Source organism: Dendrobates tinctorius, unplaced genomic scaffold (assembly GCF_039654945.1).
Source record: "Dendrobates tinctorius isolate UK_male_01 unplaced genomic scaffold, ASM3965494v1 ptg000084l, whole genome shotgun sequence".
Taxonomy (NCBI): domain Eukaryota; kingdom Metazoa; phylum Chordata; class Amphibia; order Anura; family Dendrobatidae; genus Dendrobates; species Dendrobates tinctorius.
The window spans coordinates 50,195,029-50,215,152 of record NW_027361752.1 but is presented as its reverse complement, the minus strand read 5'-3'; the positions used below and the strand labels follow the sequence as shown (position 1 = coordinate 50,215,152).

The 20,124-nt window shown below is 43.6% G+C and overlaps 1 long non-coding RNA gene across 1 annotated transcript in view; it reads right to left on the bottom strand.

Moving 5' to 3' along the window:
- Positions 1–18,459, bottom strand: part of LOC141097475 (uncharacterized) — a 98,768-nt gene extending 80,309 nt beyond the window's left edge. Inside the window, exons 1-3 of the long non-coding RNA XR_012233967.1 lie at positions 18,260–18,459; positions 13,325–13,400; positions 13,095–13,220 (exon numbers count right to left, since the gene is read on the bottom strand). This is a non-coding gene — a long non-coding RNA (uncharacterized lncRNA). The remainder of the gene's footprint in view (positions 1–13,094; positions 13,221–13,324; positions 13,401–18,259) is intronic.
- Between the last annotated feature and the right edge of the window lie 1,665 nt (positions 18,460–20,124).

Below are 20,124 nucleotides of genomic sequence, written 5' to 3'. Positions count from 1 at the left end.
CCGGGGCGACCGCCCCATCCGCCCCTATAAAGATCCGCCATTGGCTGCACTCACTATTCTGCTGGTGCAGTCACTGTGTACATACATTACTGATCCTGAGTTACATCCTGTATTATACCCCAGAGCTGCACTCACTATTCTGCTGGTGCAGTCACTGTGTACATACATTACTGATCCTGAATTACATCCTGTATTATCCCCCAGAGCTGCACTCACTATTCTGCTGGTGCAGTCACTGTGTACATACATTACATTACTGATCCTGAATTACATCCTGTATTATACCCCAGAGCTGCACTCACTATTCTGCTGGTGCAGTCACTGTGTACATACATTACTGATCCTGAATTACATCCTGTATTATACCCCAGAGCTGCACTCACTATTCTGCTGGTGCAGTCACTGTGTACATACATTACATTACTGATCCTGAATTACATCCTGTATTATACCCCAGAGCTGCACTCACTATTCTGCTGGTGCAGTCACTGTGTACATACATTACATTACTGATCCTGAGTTACATCCTGTATTATACCCCAGAACTGCACTCACTATTCTTCTGGTACAGTCACTGTGTACATACATTACTGATCCTGAGTTACATCCTGTATTATACCCCAGAGCTGCACTCACTATTCTGCTGGTGCAGTCACTGTGTACACACATTACATTACTGATCCTGAGTTACATTCTGTATTATACACCAGAGCTGCACTCACTATTCTGCTGGTGCAGTCACTGTGTACATACATTACATTACTGATCCTGAGTTACATCCTGTATTATACTCCAGAGCTTCACTCACTATTCTGCTGGTGCAGTCACTGTGTACATACATTACATTACTGATCCTGAGTTACATCCTGTATTATACCCCAGAGCTGCACTCACTATTCTGCTGGTGCAGTCACTGTGTACATACATTACATTACTGATCCTGAATTACATCCTGTATTATACCCCAGAGCTGCACTCACTATTCTGCTGGTGCAGTCACTGTGTACATACATTACATTACTGATCCTGAGTTACATCCTGTATTATACCCCAGAACTGCACTCACTATTCTTCTGGTACAGTCACTGTGTACATACATTACTGATCCTGAGTTACATCCTGTATTATACCCCAGAGCTGCACTCACTATTCTGCTGGTGCAGTCACTGTGTACACACATTACATTACTGATCCTGAGTTACATTCTGTATTATACACCAGAGCTGCACTCACTATTCTGCTGGTGCAGTCATTGTGTACATACATTACATTACTGATCCTGAGTTACATCCTGTATTATACTCCAGAGCTTCACTCACTATTCTGCTGGTGCAGTCACTGTGTACATACATTACATTACTGATCCTGAGTTACATCCTGTATTATACCCCAGAGCTGCACTCACTATTCTGCTGGTGCAGTCACTGTGTACATACATTACATTACTGATCCTGAGTTACATCCTGTATTATACACCAGAGCTGCACTCACTATTCTGCTGGTGCAGTCACTGTGTATATACATTACATTACTGATCCTGAGTTACATCCTGTATTATACACCAGAGCTGCACTCACTATTCTGCTGGTGCAGTCACTGTGTACATACATTACATTACTGATCCTGAGTTACATCCTGTATTATACCCCAGAGCTGCACTCACTATTCTGCTGGTGCAGTCACTGTGTACATACATTACATTACTGATCCTGAGTTACATCCTGTATTATACACCAGAGCTGCACTCACTATTCTGCTGGTGCAGTCACTGTGTACATACATTACATTACTGATCCTGAGTTACATCCTGTATTATACCCCAGAGCTGCACTCACTTTTCTGCTGGTGCAGTCACTGTGTACATACATTACATTACTGATCCTGAATTACATCCTGTATTATACTCCAGAGCTGCACTCACTATTCTGCTGGTGCAGTCACTGTGTACATACATTACATTACTGATCCTGTACTGATCATTTCCCACTTATATATCAGGATTGTTAGATATTATAGAGCCATGTTATAGAAATACATTTATGTGTGGCTATCTTCTTTGCTCCCTGAATGTTGCTCTTCTTTGATCAGTATACGGTCTGTACATAGTGCGGCACGGTATAGGATATTATTTTGGATTCTCACACTATGGGACACTTTTTGTAAGTATGATGTATAGGGCAGTGTATGGTGAGGCCGGCGGTGTAAATATCCATGTGCAGGGGGTGACAGAGCCGCAGTCACACCTCATCTGCTCCTGCTGACGCATCCTATCTGGTGTTAAGCAAGTGGATAACGCAACACTCTTCAGAAGACTCAGATGAAGAAGTGAAGAACTTGAGCAAATCTCTCTTCCCGCTGTTTATCTGGGGTCTCGTCCATATTCCAGCGCACTTAATCTCCAGAGATAGGTTTTTTATGGGCTTTAGTAGATTTATTATAGCAGAGACAAGCTGTGCTGCCAGATTTGGAGAACTTGTGATGGCTTGCAGCTGCCTCTGTGCATTCCTGAGAGTTCTGAGCAAGTAGCGACAGGACAAGATGACAGCCCAGAACTTACTATAAAGTGCAGGCACGCCGGCCGAGCGCTAGAAAATGGGCGAGTAAAATATTTTATTTAGAATGACCCCTTCTAAATTCATTGCTGCATGTCTTAATCTAAGAGAAGAAGCTGCCATAACTAAAGTCTCCAAGGATCCACTAACTGGTCTCTGCTCCCCGCTGATTTTCCAGGATCTCTCTGCAATGTTCGACACTGTGGATCACCAGCTCCTCTTTACTACACTCCGCGCTATAGGTGTTGAGGACACCGTGCGTTCTCGGCTCTCCTCCTACCTCTCTGACCGCTCCTTCACTGTATCTTTCTTCCCCTTACTGTCAGGGTTCCTCAGGGTTGAATCCTAGCTCTCCTCCTCTTCTCTCTATACTCCTCCACTGTTGGGTAAATGATCAGCAGATTTGGTTTCCAGTATCATCTCTATGCTAATGACACCCAATATACACCCCACACCTTACTACAGAATACCAGTAATTGGGCCAACCACTACTCATACTGTGCAAAGTAGGATCACTGCTCCTCGAGGGCCCACCATTCCCCTATTGACCTCTGGGCCAGTCCGAGCATGAATAGTTATATTTTTGCACCAAGGAGCAATATTATAGAAGTTATATTCTTGTATATAGGGGGCAGTAGTATAGTAGTTATATTCTTGTATATAGGGAGCAGTATTATAGTAGTTATATTCTTGTATATAGGGAGCAGCATTATAGTAGTTATATTCTTGTACATAGGAGCAGTATTATAGTATTTATATTCTTGCATATGGGGGCAGTATTATAGTAGTTATATTCTTGTACATAGGGGCAGTATTATAGTAGTTATATTCTTGTACATAGAGGGAAGTATTATAGTAGTTATATTCTTGTAAATAGGAGCAGTATTATAGTAGTTATATTCTTGTATATAGGGAGCAGTATTATAGTAGTTATATTCTTGTACATAGGAGCAGTATTATAGTAGTTATATTCTTGCATATGGGGGCAGTATTATAGTAGTTATATTCTTGTACATAGGAGCAGTATTATAGTAGTTATATTCTTGTATATAGGGAGCAGTATTATAGTAGTTATATTCTTGCATATGGGGGCAGTATTATAGTAGTTATATTCTTGTACATAGGAGCAGTATTATAGTAGTTATATTCTTGTACATAGGAGCAGTATTATAGTAGTTATATTCTTGCATATGGGGGCAGTATTATAGTAGTTATATTCTTGTACATAGGGGCAGTATTATAGTAGTTATATTCTTGTATATAGGAGCAGTATTATAGTAGTTATATTCTTGTACATAGGGGCAGTATTATAGTAGCTATATTCTTGTACATAGGGGCAGTATTATAGTAGTTATATTCTTGTACATAGGAGCAGTATTATAGTAGTTATATTCTTGCATATGGTGGCAGTATTATAGCAGTTATATTCTTGTACATAGGAGCAGTAATATAGTAGTTATATTCTTGTACATAGGGGCAGTATTATAGTAGTTATATTCTTGTACATAGGGGCAGTATTATAGTAGTCATATTCTTGTATATAGGGGACAGTATTATAGTAGTTATATTCTTGTACATAGGGAGCAATAGTATAGTAGTTATATTCTTGTACATAGGGGCAGTATTATAGTAGTTATATTCTTTTACATAGGAGCAGTATTATAGTAGTTATATTCTTGCACATAGGATCAGTATTATAGTAGCTATATTCTTGTACATAGGAGCAGTATTATAGTAGTTATATTCTTGTACATTGGGGGCAGTATTATAGTAGTTATATTCTTGTACATAGGGGCATTATTATAGTAGTTTTATTCTTGCATATAGGGGCAGTATTATAGTAGTTATATTCTTGTACATAGGGGCAATATTATAGTAGTTATATTCTTGTACATAGGAGCAGTATTATAGTAGTTATATTCTTGTACATAGGAGCAGTATTATAATAGTTATATTCTTGTACATAGGAACAGTATTATAGTAGTTATATTCTTTTACATAGGAGCAGTATTATAGTAGTTATATTATTGCACATAGGATCAGTATTATAGTAGCTATATTCTTGTACATAGGAGCAGTATTATAGTAGTTATATTCTTGTACATTGGGGGCAGTATTATAGTAGTTATATTCTTGTACATAGGGGCATTATTATAGTAGTTTTATTCTTGCATATAGGGGCAGTATTATAGTAGTTATATTCTTGTACATAGGGGCAGTATTATAGTAGTTATATTCTTGTACATAGGAGCAGTATTATAGTAGTGATATTCTTGTACATAGGGGCAGTATTATAGTAGTTATATTCTTGTACATAGGAGCAGTATTATAGTAGTTATATTCTTGTACATAGGGGCAATATTATAGCAGTGATATTCTTGTACATAGGAGCAGTATTATAGTAGTTATATTCTTGTACATAGGGGCAGTATTATAGTAATTATATTCTTGTACATAGGGGCAATATTATAGCAGTTATATTCTTGTACATAGGAGCAGTATTATAGTAGTTATATTCTTGTACATAGGAGCAGTATTATAGTAGTTATATTCTTGTACATAGGGGCAGTATTATAGTAGTTATATTCTTGTACATAGGAGCAGTATTATAGTTATTATATTCTTGTACATGGGAGCAGTATAATAGTAGTTATATTCTTGTACATAGGAGCAGTATTATGGTGGTTATATTCTTGTACATAGGGGGCAGTATTATAGTTGTTATATTCTTGTACATAGGGACAGTATTATAGTAGTTACATTCTTGTACATAGGGGCAGTATTATAGTAGTTATATTCTTGTACATAGGGGCAGTATTATAGTAGTTATATTCCTGTACATAGGAGCAGTATTATAGTAGTTATATTCCTGTACATAGGAGCAGTATTATAGTAGTTATATTCTTGTACATGGGAGCAGTATTATGGTGGTTATATTCTTGTACATATTGGAAGTATTACAGTAGTTACATCTATATATATAAAACTGAATGTATGTATGTGTGTATCACCAACCAATCACGAAGCATCTTTCATTTCGCCAGAGCTGTTCAAATGAAGCTGAGCTGTGATTGGTTGCTATGAGCAACAGTTTTCCTTGCAACCAATCACTAAGCATCTCTCATTTCACCAGAGCTGGTTAAAAGAAGCTGAGCTGTGATTGGTTGATATGAGCATGTTTTCCCACTTGATAACACCTCAGCAGACACTGACCTGGTGGGAGAAATCTAGCTTCCCTGGGAACAGAAGCTCCCAGTCATTGTTTTCCCCCCCAGAGCACAGAGCACTTTGGTTCTGACCCCAGGCCTCTCTTAAAGGGATACCCGGTATGGAAGTTAAAACCGTTCCACTCAACTCTGTGGTTCTGACCCCAGGGTCTCTTAAAGGGATCATTGGTATGGAAGTTAGGGAAAATCCACTCTGCACTTTGGTACTGACCCCAGGCCTTTTTTAAAGGGTTCTCCAGTATGGAAGTCAGGGCAAATCCACTCAGTGCTCTGGTTCTGACCCCAGGCTGACAGGATGATGTGGGATATTAGGGGTGTGATGGTGTGATATGTTATGTGGATGTCATTTTTTGTATATTCCTATTTTTAACAATTCCAGTTATTTTCATAGTGTTTTTCTTATTACATTGTAAGTCTACAGCCTCACTGTATCTGTCTCTTGATGACCCCCTGTAGTGCATTAATCCCTAATGCCTTTTGTTCTCCTCTGGGAGGCAACTTGTTTGACAACCCTGGACAAGGAAGGGGGTGGGGGGAAGAATGGCAGCTGGACAAGTCATTTCCGGTAGAGACAAGATGGTGAAAAAGCTGCATTTCAGAGAGAAGGATCCATTTTTATCTTCTGGTGCTAGAGTGTTTTGGAATCTCGTTTCCCTGGACATTTTATCCTGATACTGGACTGCATTCTTATTCTGGACTATCTTATCCTTTGTGTGGTGGACTGTATATGGACCTTTTTGTATTTTTGCCTGAATAAAGGTCTTGGAATTGTTCACTCTTCGCTTGCTCTGTTGATTGTGTGATACCAGAGAAGGACCCTGTGACAACTGGTGGCAGCAGTGGGATCAACAGAGCGTCACCCAATGGAGAACCACCCACAGAGTGAGTACAGAAATTGGACTGTATGCAGTTTACAGGAGAGAGCCAGAGACCTGGGCCTGAACTACCAGGGACTGACTAAAGAGGCCTTAATTGATCTACTGGTGGGCGCTAGCCCGGCCACCTCCTCCCAGATGTCTGAAGGACGAGCACTGGAGACAGAGATCCCCATCCAGAAAAGCCAGTGGTTGGTGTGGTTTGAAGAAGAGATGGCGGTTCTGGGCCCCGGCGTCTCTCAGGAGTACAAGGAGGAGGCTGCCCGCCGAGCACAGCGGAGACAGGAAGCAATGGAGCTTGAAAAAGGGAGTAACGCAATGTGGAGTGTAACCCCAACAATCCGGGAGCCTGTACGGATCACCCGGACAGAGTTTAAGCCGTTTGATGAGGCTTCTGGAGATGTGGAGGGGTTCTTCAAAGACTTTGAGCAGCAGTGTGCTGTGATGGAGGTGCCCCACTCTAGCTGGATGCGTTTGTTAGTGGGGCTCCTGAACGGAAGCTTGGCGGAGGCTTACCGAGCCATTGATGCACTGCGGAATCGGGATATAGCATTGTAAAGCGGACTATCCTGGATTACCATGCTATCACCCCAGACTCATATAGGGCCAAGTTCCGAGACCTCCCATACACCACGGGGGGATCGTTTAGGATGTATGCACATAAGATGTCCGAGGCATGTCGGAGATGGCTGGAAGCAGAAAACGCCTTTACTGTGGAAGATGTTATACAGGCGTTCCTTATAGAACAATTTCTTGCCAAGTGCCCTGCAGAGGTACGGGAATGGGTCCGGGAGCGCACGCCGTGTACCATGGATAGAGCTGCAGCCCTGGCCGATGAAGCCCTTACTATCCGGCCGCAATGGAGGAGGCTTCTGGACAATGAACCACGGCCTGCTCGCGCGCCCCATTCCCCTCCAATTATATCTGCCCTTCCACCTAGTCGCAAGCCGATGACAATAACGCCTCACAATCCTAGGCCCCAGCAGTTCCGACCACGACCTGGGGGTATCACAGAGAGGAGGTGTTATGGGTGTGGGCAACCTGGACATTTGCAGTCTGGCTGTCCCTCCAGGATTCGGAGGGAGCCCCACGCAGCCCCACCTCGTCCAGTGCATCTTGTACATTCCACCACACCTGAGGAAGAGCTACCACCACCCCCACCAGAGTGGACCACCGACCACGGCACCATAGATACCCCTCCTGGAGTGTACGGACTCCGGCCTCTGTCCTTTAGCTACTCAGAGCAACGGCAACGCCACCTGCAGGATGTCTTTATTGATGGATACAAAGTGTCAGGATTTAGAGACACGGGGGCATTCTTGACTATCGCTGACCCCCCGTGTGGTTCGACCCGAGGCAATTTACCAGGGTCCAGGAATTCCCATTGTCCTGGCGGGCGGTGCCCGCAAATATATACAGCGAGCTTCTGTGCGTTTGGATTATGGTTGTGGAGAAAAACTGTGTTGGATTGGAGTTATGGGAGGACTTCCTGCAGATATCTTCCTTGGGAACGACATTGGGGAGTTACAGTGCCAATTTGTGGGAGCAGTCACCCGACTACAGGCCCTTCAAGCACTACGTCATCCGGACCCCACCAGGGAGCAACCACCACGAACCGCATCAGAGTCGCACCTTGGCCAAGCCCCTAACCGACCTGACCCGCAAGAACATGCCTAGGAATGTGACGTGGACGACGGCATGCGAGGATGCCTTTTCAGCGTTAAAGACCGCCCTCGTCACTGCTCCTGTCTTGGCTGCCCCGGATTATAAACGCAGGTTCTTCGTGCAGACAGATGCATCCACCTTTGGGATTGGGGAAGTACTTAGCCAAGTGAACGCCGCCGGAGAAGAACATACTTTTGCTTTTGCCAGTCGGAAACAACTGGATCGGGAAGTTGCCTATGCCACTATTGAAAAGGAGTGCCTTGCCATCGTATGGGCTCTAAAAAAAATTGCAGCCCTACTTGTATGGCAGAGACTTTACAATTGTTACAGACCACAACCCCCTCACATGGCTGAATCGCGTATCAGGGGACATTGGAAGATTGCTGCGGTGGAGCTTGTCCTTACAACCCTACAGCTTCTCCATCCAATACAAGCGAGGAAGGCAACACCAGAACGCCGATGGACTGTCTCGACAAGAAGAACCATAGGCTCCCCAGGCCGACCTACTCCTGCCACTGTACAAGGAATTATAAATAACTGAGCAATGTGGACTAAAGTGAGCAGGCCAGAGGTCTGTGTAGACCTCATGGCGTGCTCACTTATTATGGGGGGGGGAGAGGTTGTGATGGTGTGATATGTATGTGGATGTCATTTTTTGTATATTCCTATTTTTAACAATTCCAGTTATTTTCATAGTGTTTTTCTTATTACATTGTAAGTCTGCAGCCTCACTGTATCTGTCTCTTGATGATCCCCTGTAGTGCATTAATCCCTAAGGCCTTTTGTTCTCCTCTGGGAGGCAACTTGTTTGACTACCCCTGGACAAGGAAGGGTGTGGGGGGAAGAACGGCAGCTGGCCATTCAGTTCCGGTAGAGACAAGATGGTGAAAAGGCTGCATTTCAGAGAGAAGGATCCATTTTTATCCTCTGGTGCTAGAGTGTTTTGGAATCTCGTTTCCCTGGACATTTTATCCTGATACTGGACTGAATTCTTATTCTGGACTATCTTATCCTTTGTGTGGTGGACTGAATATGGACCTTTTCGTATTTTTGCCTGAATAAAGGTCTTGGAATTGTTCAGTCTTCGCTTGCTCTGTTGATTGTGTGATACCAGAGATGGACCCCGTGACAAGGGGTAGTAGTCCGGTGGCTCTGGCTGATGGGATGATGTTGGATATTATAGTGAACTAGCTGAAGAGCCCGGCGTTGCCTGGGCATAGTAACCAACTGTGGTTAGTTATAACAAATTATAATGATTATATTGCACATAAAAACATTTCACATCATATATTCAACACTACAGACTTGCAACACAAATTAACTAAACGATTACCCAAGTATTGATAGTATTTTATTTTCAACTCATTCAAGATTTTTGGTTTTTCCTTTCGGTGCAAAGATGAACAGATTTTTGGCAGCTCCAACTCTTGAACAGACCAAGTAAAGTTGACCATGAGAAAAGCATGGACATTGCAAATCGATCCCTACTACTTAAATCGATCCCTACTACTTTCAAGGACTGTCCCTGAGCATTGCTAATGGACATTGCAAATAGAAGTTGAACTGGAAACTGGAGACGTTTAAAATCAAAAAATAAATCAGATGGAATGAGTGGAATTCTTGGAATGAAAATGTCCTCTCCTTTGGCACATCCTGTTTCTGAGCTGTGTATCTAACCCTATCCTGTGTGACTGTGTGATAATGTCTGCTGAGCTGTGTACCTAATCCTCTCCTGTGTGATACTTTCTGCTGAGCTGTGTATCTAATCCTATCGTGTGTTACTGACTGCTGAGCCGTGTATCTAATCCTATCCTGTGTGATACTGACTGCTGAGACGTGTATCTAATCCTATGCTGTGTGATACTGACTGCAGAGCCGTGTATCTAATCCTATTCCGTGTGATACTGTCTGCTAAGCCATGTATCTAATACTATTCTGTGTGATACTGTGTGCTGAGCTGTGTATCTAATCCTATCCTGTGTGATACTGCCTGCTGAATCATGTATCTATTCCTATCCTGTGAGATACTTACTGCTGAGCTGTGTATCTAATCCTATCCTGTGTGATACTGACTGCTGAGCTGTGCATCTAATTCTATCCTGTGTGATACTGACTGCTGAGCTGTGTATCTAATCCTATCCTGTGTGATACTGTCTGCTGAGCCGTGTATCTATTCCTATCCTGTGTGATACTGACTGCTGAGCTGTATATCTAATCCTATCCTGTGCGATACTGACTGCTGAGCCGTGTATCTAATTCTATCCTGTGTGATACTGACTGCTGAGCCATGTGTCTAATTCTTTCCTGTGTGATACTATCTGCTGAGCCATGTGTCTAATCCTATCCTGTGTGATACTGACTGCTGAGCCATGTGTCTAATCCTATCCTGTGTGATACTGACTGCTGAGCTGTGCATCTAATCCTATCCTGTGTGATACTGACTGCTGAGCCATGTATCTAATCCTATCCTGTGTGATACTGACTGCTGAGCCGTGTATCTAATTCTATCCTGTGTGATACTGAGCTCCCCCTGCAGTCTGTGTCAGAGGGTGGTCTGTGTTGGCACGGTAATAAATTGTGTTATTTCCAGCTTTACAGAAGGACGATAACACCATAGAAATGATAAGAATAATAGGCCAAATTGTTTGGTGAATTGGAATGCGCGGGGTTAAAATTTCACCTCACAACATAGCCTATGACGCTCTCGGGGTCCAGACGTGTAACTATGCAAAATTTTGTGGCTGTAGCTGCGATGGTGCAGATGGCAATCCCGGACATACACACAAACACACATTGAGCTTTATATATTAGATGTGGCTATGCGGAATGGGCGGGGCTCTACACTCAGCTTTATATATATAGATATAATCATTATAATTTGTTATAACTAACCGTAGTTGGTTAATATGCCCGGGCAACGCCGGGCTCTTCAGCTAGTCCTTTATATTCTGTCTGTACCCTGGCTGGTTCTTATGTACACGCCTTTGTTTTTTACCATTGATCTTTCTATGTTGCCTCTGTGTATTTTTGTATGCAACATTGTTTTAATGTCCAAGTCGTTTATCATTGGATTCATCGCAACCTGTAAATCCACTCACATGTGCCGACCAAGATTTCACCATGATGTCGGTGACGTTACACAGAATGCGGACAGATATTAGTTTGTAGTAATGGGATGAGCTGTCCTAGTGAATCACTGATCACTTGCATGTTCCCTTGAGTCTAATGTTGTGAAGCTTTAAATAACTTGTCTACTGCAGATGCTATCGGATACTTCAGTTCACAATGTTGTTTTTATTCCGTGTTTCCAGGATTCTGATTGGCAAATTTGCCTTCACAAGCAGTGATACAATTCTTGCTCCCATATTAGAGTGTATGTGGCGCCCCTGAGGCTCAGTTGCCACAGAGGTACTGCACCTCCTCCTGAGGTGTGGTGCCCCACCATCCAGGTAAGTTGGAGGCTCCTGACCACGCTCCAACACTCGCACCCCACACAACACGGTAGTTCAGCAAAGCCACATTGCGGCTCCTTGCTTAGAGTGTAGCAGAGCACCTTTGGTGTTTCCCTGCTTGGAACACGAAACGTGCTGGGAGGCGGGTGGAGTTTAGAATACATAAAAGAGCGGGAAGGTTTAGGATTACAGGTCAGTCTGAGAGAGGAAGCCACTCAGAGAGGAGTGAGGAAAGGAGATCCTTGGAAGAGGGATGGAGGAAGGAGGTGCTGCAGCAGATCTCAGTGACCTGGGTCTGCTGGCACGGGAAAGGAAAGGAGAAAGACATTGAACTGAAGCCTGAGCTTCCATAAGAAAGAAAGACAAGTACGGAACGTAGGATTAAAAGGGAACAGAGAGGACGTGGGTTAGAAGAGAACCCTGCCTAGAAGTTGTAAGCGCAAGGCCGGGGCCCAGTCCCCGAGGTTATATGGACACTTATGGTTCTGCAGCAGACACCGGTGGAGTAGTGGGCTGTAAATGCACTACTCCCATCTAAGACTTGGGGGCACAACAGCAACTTGGATAGTGAGCCGGAACTCAGGAGTAGACAGTCCCCGAAGCAGGCTACAGCTGTCTGCCGTACAAGTAGAGCTCTTGGGAACATCTGTCAGGAAGCACTCCAGTGTTAGTCAGTAATGGGAGTACTTCACACTTAAAGGCGCTATAGAGGAGACGTTCAGAAAGACACATGTTGGCGGAGTGTTGGAAGGGAGCATTCCATCTTGCCTGGAGGTTGACTGAGTCCCTGACCCGGAGGACACGGCACGGAGGAAGGCACCTGTGTGTACTACAGACTGTGAGTAAAGCTTTGGAACTGCAAGCCCTGGTGTCCTCCATTCATTCTTGCGCCAACGCATCCAACCCTGCTACATCTGGGTATCAGCTTCTACACCGCTTGTGCCTCTCCTCTTCCCCCACATCTACACTGCCCTGGGGCTACAGCTCCACCTGTGGGGAGCTTCACCATCTTGGCTGCAACACACCACCAGCCCCAGAGGATCTGCATGCAGCGTCGGCCTAACATCTCACTTGCCGAACACCACAGGTGGCGTCATGAACTATTCATTCATACCATTACATACCCCCCCATTACTTGGGCGCCCAGGGCCACGGACCGGGTCCCCGTTGCTGTGACACATCCCGCTGATACCGGCCCGGTACTGAGTACCCCACAGCCCTGGGAGGGCGACCCATGTGCATAGAGTTATATGAAAGCTACGTGTCAATTTCTTTCTGTTTTAGGAGATTTCTAGATTTTTATTAAAAAGACAAAAACCATACCTGCACAAGTCCTATTTTTTCGGGTGCATGCTCTAGAGATCAACATGAAGGTCCATCAGTTTGGCTCCTAGAGGTGAAAGCATTCCAGATATCCTCCTGAGCAATCAGCCTCTAATTACCGCTTATCTATGAATGAGCAATGATGTAGCATTAGGTATAACTATCTGAGATACCTTCATGGTTAGATATGACATTCCAGCCACTGATCAATCAGAGCAGCAGAATTTTACCTAATGGTTTCCCAGTACGCTCATTGATCAGAGTTCTCCAATATCCATGTGTCAGATGGTTTACTTTCTACCAGTCCTGATAATAAATAATAATAATATTTATTTATATAGCGCCAACATATTCCGCAGCGCTTTACAGTTTAACAGTTTCAAACACAACAGTCATAAGTAACAACGTTAACAATACAATAATTAAAGCAAAATAAAACGACCCTGCTCGTGAGAGCTTACAATCTACAATGAGGTGGGGGAGATACAGAGTACAGGTGTGTATTTACAGTGATGGTCCAGCCATCTTGAGAGAGTGGGGAATAGATGGAGATAGTGAGTGGGCTACACACACACACACACACACTTACACATAAAATGACTTTGATTAGTGAACGTGATAGGCCGCTCTGAACAAATGTGCTTTGAGGAAGCGCCTAAAACTGTGCAAGTTGTGGCTGGTCCTAATTTCTTGGGGTAGAGCATTCCAGGGTATTGGCGCAACTCGGGAGAAGTCTTGGAGTCGGGAGTGGGAGGTGCGGATTAGTGCAGAGGTTAGTCAAAGTCATTTGCAGAGCGCAGCAGTCGGTTAGGCTGATAGACAGAAATGAGGGAGGAGATATAATGGGGTGCCGCACTGTGGAGAGCTTTGTGGGTGACAAGAAGTACTTTGAATTGGATCCTATAATGAATGGGCAGCCAGTGTAACAACTGGCGAAGAGCAGACGCGATTAGCCAAATGGACGACCCTGGCTGCTGCATTAAGGATGTACTGGAGAGGGAAGAGTTGAGTGAGGGGGAGGACAATTAATAGAGTGTTACAGTCCAGGCGGGAGTGGATCAGGGCGACAGTGAGGGTTTTTGTTGTCTCCATGGTGAGAAAAGGGCAGATTCTAGAGATGTTCTTTAAGTGTAAGCGGCAAGAGCGGGCAAGAGATTGTATATGGGAGGTGAAGGAGAGATTGGTGTCAAACATAACACCCAGACAGTGCGCCTGCTGCCGGGATGTAATTATGGTGTCACCCACGGAGAGGGAAATGTCAGATCTGTTGATGGTCTGTCCAATTGGGGCCATGTAGAGGGAGAAGAGAAGGGGGCCAAGGACTGAGCCCTGAGGTACCCCAACAGTGAGAGGAAGAGGAGATGAAGTGGAGCCAGCGAACGAAACACTGAAGGAGCGGTCAGAAAGATAGGAAAAGAACCAGGAGAGGGCAGTGTCCTTAATGCTTAGTGACTGGAGCCTAGAGAGTAGGAGATGGTGGTCAACAGTGTCAAAAGCTGCAGAAAGGTCGAGAAGAATGAGCAGAGAGTGGTCACCGTTACATTTTGCTGTCAGAAGGTCGTTGGTCACTTTGATGAGAGTAGTTTCTGTCGAATGTAGGGGGCAGAAGCCGGACTGTGAAGGGTCTAGGAGGGAGTGAGTGGAGAGGTAACGGGTAAGGCGGTAGTAGACCAGCTGCTCCAAGAGTTTACAGATGAAGGGGAGATTGGAGACTGGTCTGTAGTTGTTTGTGCAGGATGAGTTGAGAGTGGGTTTCTTTAATAATGGAGTAATGATAGTGTTTGAAGGAGGAGGGGAAAATGCCCGAGGAGAGGGAGAGATTAAAGATTGTAGTTAGGTGAGTTGTGACAACTGGAGAGAGAGACTGGAGAAGATGTGAGGGAATGGGGTCAGTAGTGCATGTAGTTGGACGAGAAAAAGAGAGGAGCCCTGGAGACTTCTTCTGTGATGGGATCAAATGTGGAGAGTGAGCCAGGTGAAATGCAGGGAGTGATGGGAGTCATGGCACCTGTTGGCTGGGAGCGGATTTCCTGACAGATATCTATTTTCTCTATAAAGTTTGGAGGCCAGGTCATCAGCACAAAAGTCTGTGATAGGGGCTTGTGCTTTCGGCCTGAGGAGGGAGTGAAAGGTGTAAAAAAGTTTCTTGTGGTTATTGGATAGTGAGGAGATCAGGGTGGTGAAGTAGGTCTGTTTGGCGAGGTGAAGGGCAGAGTTATTGGTTCTTAACATAAATTTGAAGTGGATGAAGTCTTCTGGTGTGCGGATTTTTCTCCAGAAGCGTTTAGCACTCCTAGAGCATCGCTGGAGAAGTCGAGTTTGCGATATGAGCCAGGGCTGTTTTATTTTGTGCTTGGAGGTTCTGAGGGTGAGGGGCGCTACTTGGTCAAGGGTGCTTCTGAGAGTGTTGTTATAGTGATCTACTGCCAGATCGGGACAGGAAAAAGAGGAGATTGGGGACAGTGATGAGTGTAGGGAGTCTGAAAGTGTATGAGGGTTAATGGTTTGTAGACTTCTGAACGTGCGGTAGGTATGAGTATGCTGGGGTGGGCGAGGATTTGTGAGCGTGAAGGAGAGAATGTTGTGGTCAGAGAGGGGAAGAGCTGATGATGATGCCGGCTCTGTTTGTGACCTGGTGCCATTATTGTGCCGTATATGTATGGCAGTTTGTGGGAAGTCACCAATCCATACCTCCAAACTTTTACTGAAAAGAAAGGGGGATAAATTATACAGCAAATTTTGACCACTTCGTTAGCTTCCACCCACCAAGCGACACAAATTTACCATTTTATTATACCCTGGCAAGAGGCAGTGGCAGTGAAGGACTTCAGCAGACCACTCGGGACTGCTGGGTGTAGACACAAATGTGGGACAGCTCAAACTAGAGATGAGCCATGTTCATCATCTCACACAGACGATGTCACGTCAGCTCTGACAGATCAATTGCCCTGCTGGGATGTCGGAAGGTGACAGATACGTGGGCCTTCCGTCTAGACGCCGGGTATCTCTGACCTGGACGTTGGAGGCTGGACTAGAGTGCCGTGAATCGATCTGCTCGTCTCTAGTTGGGACCTGTGGATTTTTTTTGTTTCATTGATTCACAGTCGCAGCAGCCAGAGCGTTCTCATTTTTCTGTAATCTTCATTTTTTGACATCTGGCCTTTTTGTCTCTGTAAATCCATGTTGACATGTAGCATAAATACGGTTTTCTGCCGGTGTCCACACCAAACTGCGCAATTTTCTCTGCACTTGTTAAAAATGGGACTCACCTGCAGATTGCCACTAAGGCGGCAGGTAAGGACCTCTTTTTTGCCCAACAGGTTTCCTTTAATTCTAGCACAATAGAACCAAAAAGGGTCCAAAATTGGGTAAGAAGACCCGAATAGATCCATTTTCACTTATTCTTATCATCTTCTTCACTCCACCACCTTTATGTATATAGGCAGTGTTATGGGTAGTACTGACCAACACTGGGGACATGGGTTTCCTTTTGGCCATTTACCCTGTGGCCAGATCTGCTCAGAGCTTGACTTTCCACCTGAGGTTAGGGACACACTAACATCTATTCTTTCAACCGAGAGAATCAGGTTGATTACGCAAATCAGACTGTCATCAAACTCTGATCAGAGTTTGATCAGAATGTGATCCGATTTTCTCGGTTGAAGAGAAGATGGAGTAAAAAATGTCTCCACCTTCTCCATTCTGTCAGTCTCTGGAAATCGGACCGCATTCAGATATTATATGAGTGAAATCCGAGGTTTTCTACAGACTCATTGACTTACATGGCCGATCAAACTTGGGCATGCTGTGATTTTTTTCTGTGTTCCTACTTTGTCCGATTAAAAAATTGAACATGTGCATGTCCCCATAGAATAACATAGATCCAAGTGTGATTCCGATATTTTGCTGGATGACACTTGGATTGAAAATACGGCTATGCACAAGGGCCCTTATACTGGTATACATTGTGTGAAGAGCAAAGGGACCAGTCTGATGAGATCTTAGGCAACCCAATATTTTTTGCCACAAAGTCATACATCATTGTGCCAGATGGCTTACCAATACCCATAGTAGATATATAGCCGCAAATGCAAGACATTTTTTGTATCTTTTTTTATGACATCTTACCATACATCCAAAACTCAATGTCTGTCTTGCTTTAACATGACAGTTTCACTATCATGGGATTTGCTTTTTTGCAATGTGTGACTTGAAATCTGAGATACACTAACATTGAGCCGCTCTTCCCCTTGGCATTACAATGTCGGCATATAGCCAGCGCAGTTTTGGAAAAAAGTTGAATAAATTCTAGGATTAAAACATATCTTCTTTTTCATCCTCTTTCTGTAAGTACAATACTTTTGCACTGTAATCGTATTTCAGAATCACCGAATCAAAATTAATAATCTTTTAATGAGCCACAAGATTTACAGTCATAAGATATGAGGAGAAACAAAAGTCTTCCTTGGAAGTTAGATCACTTTTACATTTTCCAATACAATATTAGACACGTACACTATTAAATCTTGGCTACAGTGCCAAAATATACACACCCATCACTTATCATTGAGGTTATGTCGTGGTGCCAACTTCACATATTATCTGGGTTTGAACATCTGCTTCCAGCACAGTGCCGCTCTAGATATGGTAGGAAAGTACAAAGTTTTGTAATCTTCTGTTAAGGTGTGGTGAGCTACAGCTCTCAATTGAGGTTGATGTGTAATAACATTGGCAATACATGTAAAGGTGTAGATATCATCACTTGAGGTCATCAGATGTAGGATCATGTCCACAAGATTACTAGATAGTAACCACTACTCAATGGAACCACCATTAATGTTATTGTGCAGCATCACCATGGTATAGACTCTATGGCCGACTATACATCAATGTTGCTCTGATTGCACTCAGATGACATCTGATTGCGGTCCAATTTTCACAGTGACAGAACGGAGAAGTTGGAGATATTTTTTTTCTCCATCTTTTCTTCATCCGGGAAAATCGGATCACACTCTGATCAGAGGTTGATGAGAGTCTGATTTCCATAATCTACCTGATTCTCTCATATGAAAGACCCGCTGGTAGCATGGGACAAACTAGCTAAGGCTTTGAGCTTCTGCTACGGATGATTTTCAAAAAACAATATTTTCTTAATTATTTCTTACCCATATGAGAAATCTTAAGATGACTCCTGTTTTTCCATACCAGCGCTTTGTAATTCTTAACTGGGATAAATATCTTGCAAATCGTGACACTCTATCCAAATGCATCAAGATCAGTGGTTTACATGAAACTATGGGGCCAAAAAAAACAAAGACTAAATTGTCTCCTCCCATTACCCCCTTCCAAAAAAAATGCAGCAGTTACTGACAGGAGTCTGCTGTGTAAAACCTCTGGGCAACTTCTCCTGACTTTTGCCATATATAGATGTTGGATTTTGGAAAGGAGTTTGAAAAAGGAGTGGTTAATCTGAAACATCAGAAAATGCAGCCAGCTAGTAGAGTTTCTACTTATCGGCCAGCTGAATCTACTGTAGTTTGTGATCATTTAATTGTGAGTTTATTTTATGTAAGTAATTTATGTAATTCTTAACCTAAGAATAACCCTATCCCTAGCCCTACCTTTAACCCTAGCCTTAACTCTAACCCTTCCCGTAACCCTAATCTTAACCCTATCCTTAACCCTAGCTCTACCAATATCCTCAATCCTAGCTCAACTCTTATCTCTAACAATAGCCCTACCTTTAACCCTAATCCTAGCTTTATACTTAACCTTAACCCTATCCTTAACCCCAATCTTAGCCCAATTCTTAACCATAACCCTATGCCCTACCCTCAAGACTATCCCTAAAAGTGAACCTGTTAGCTGATACATGCTGCACAATCTGTGGGCAGCATGTATCAGGCACTGGCTATACGATCACAGACATGTACAGTTGTGGCCAAAAGTATTGACACCCCTGCGATTCTGTCAGATAATACTCCGTTTCTTCCTGAAAATGATTGCAAACACAAATTCTTTGGTATTATTATCTTCATTTAATTTGTCTTAAATGAAAAAACACAAAAGAGAATGAAACAAAAAGCAAAATATTGATCATTTCACACAAAACTCCAAAAATGGGCCAGACAAAAGTATTGGCACCCTCAGACTAATACTTGGTTGCACAACCTTTAACCAAAATAACTGCGACCAACCACTTCCGGTAACCATCAATGAGTTTCTTACAATGCTCTGCTGGAATTTTAGACCAATCTTCTTTGGCAAACGCCTCCAGGTCCCTGATATTTGAAGGGTGCCTTCTCCAAACTGCCATTTTTAGATCTCTCCACAGGTGTTCTATGGGATTTAGGTCTGGACTAATTGCTGGCCATCTTAGAAGTCTCCAGTGCTTTCTCTCAAACCATTTTCTAGTGCTTTTTGAAGTGTGTTTTGGGTCATTGTCCTGCTGGAAGACCCATGACCTCTGAGGGAGACCCAGCTTTCTCACACTGGGCCCTACATTATGCTGCAAAATTTGTTGGTAGTCTAAGACTTCATAATGCCATGCACACAGTCAAGCAGTCCAGTGCCAGAGGCAGAAAAGCAACCCCAAAACATCAGGGAACCTCCGCCATGTTTGACTGTAGGGACCGTGTTCTTTTCTTTGAATGCCTCTTTTTTTCAACTGTAAACTCTATGTTGATGCCTTTGCCCAAAAAGGTCTACTTTTGTCTCATCTGACCAGAGAACATTCTTCCAAAACGTTTTAGGCTTTTTCAGGTAAGTTTTGGCAAACTCCAGCCTGGCTTTTTTGTCTCGGGGTAAGAAGTGGGGTCTTCCTGGGTCTCCTACCATACAGTCCCTTTTCATTCAGACGCCGACGGATAGTACGGGTTGACACTGTTGTACCCTCAGACTGCAGGGTAGCTTGAACTTGTTTGGATGTTAGTCAAGGTTCTTTATCCAACATCTGCACGCTCTTGTGTTGAAATCTCTTGTCAATTTTTCTTTTCCGTCCACATCTAGGGAGGTTAGCCACAGTGCCATG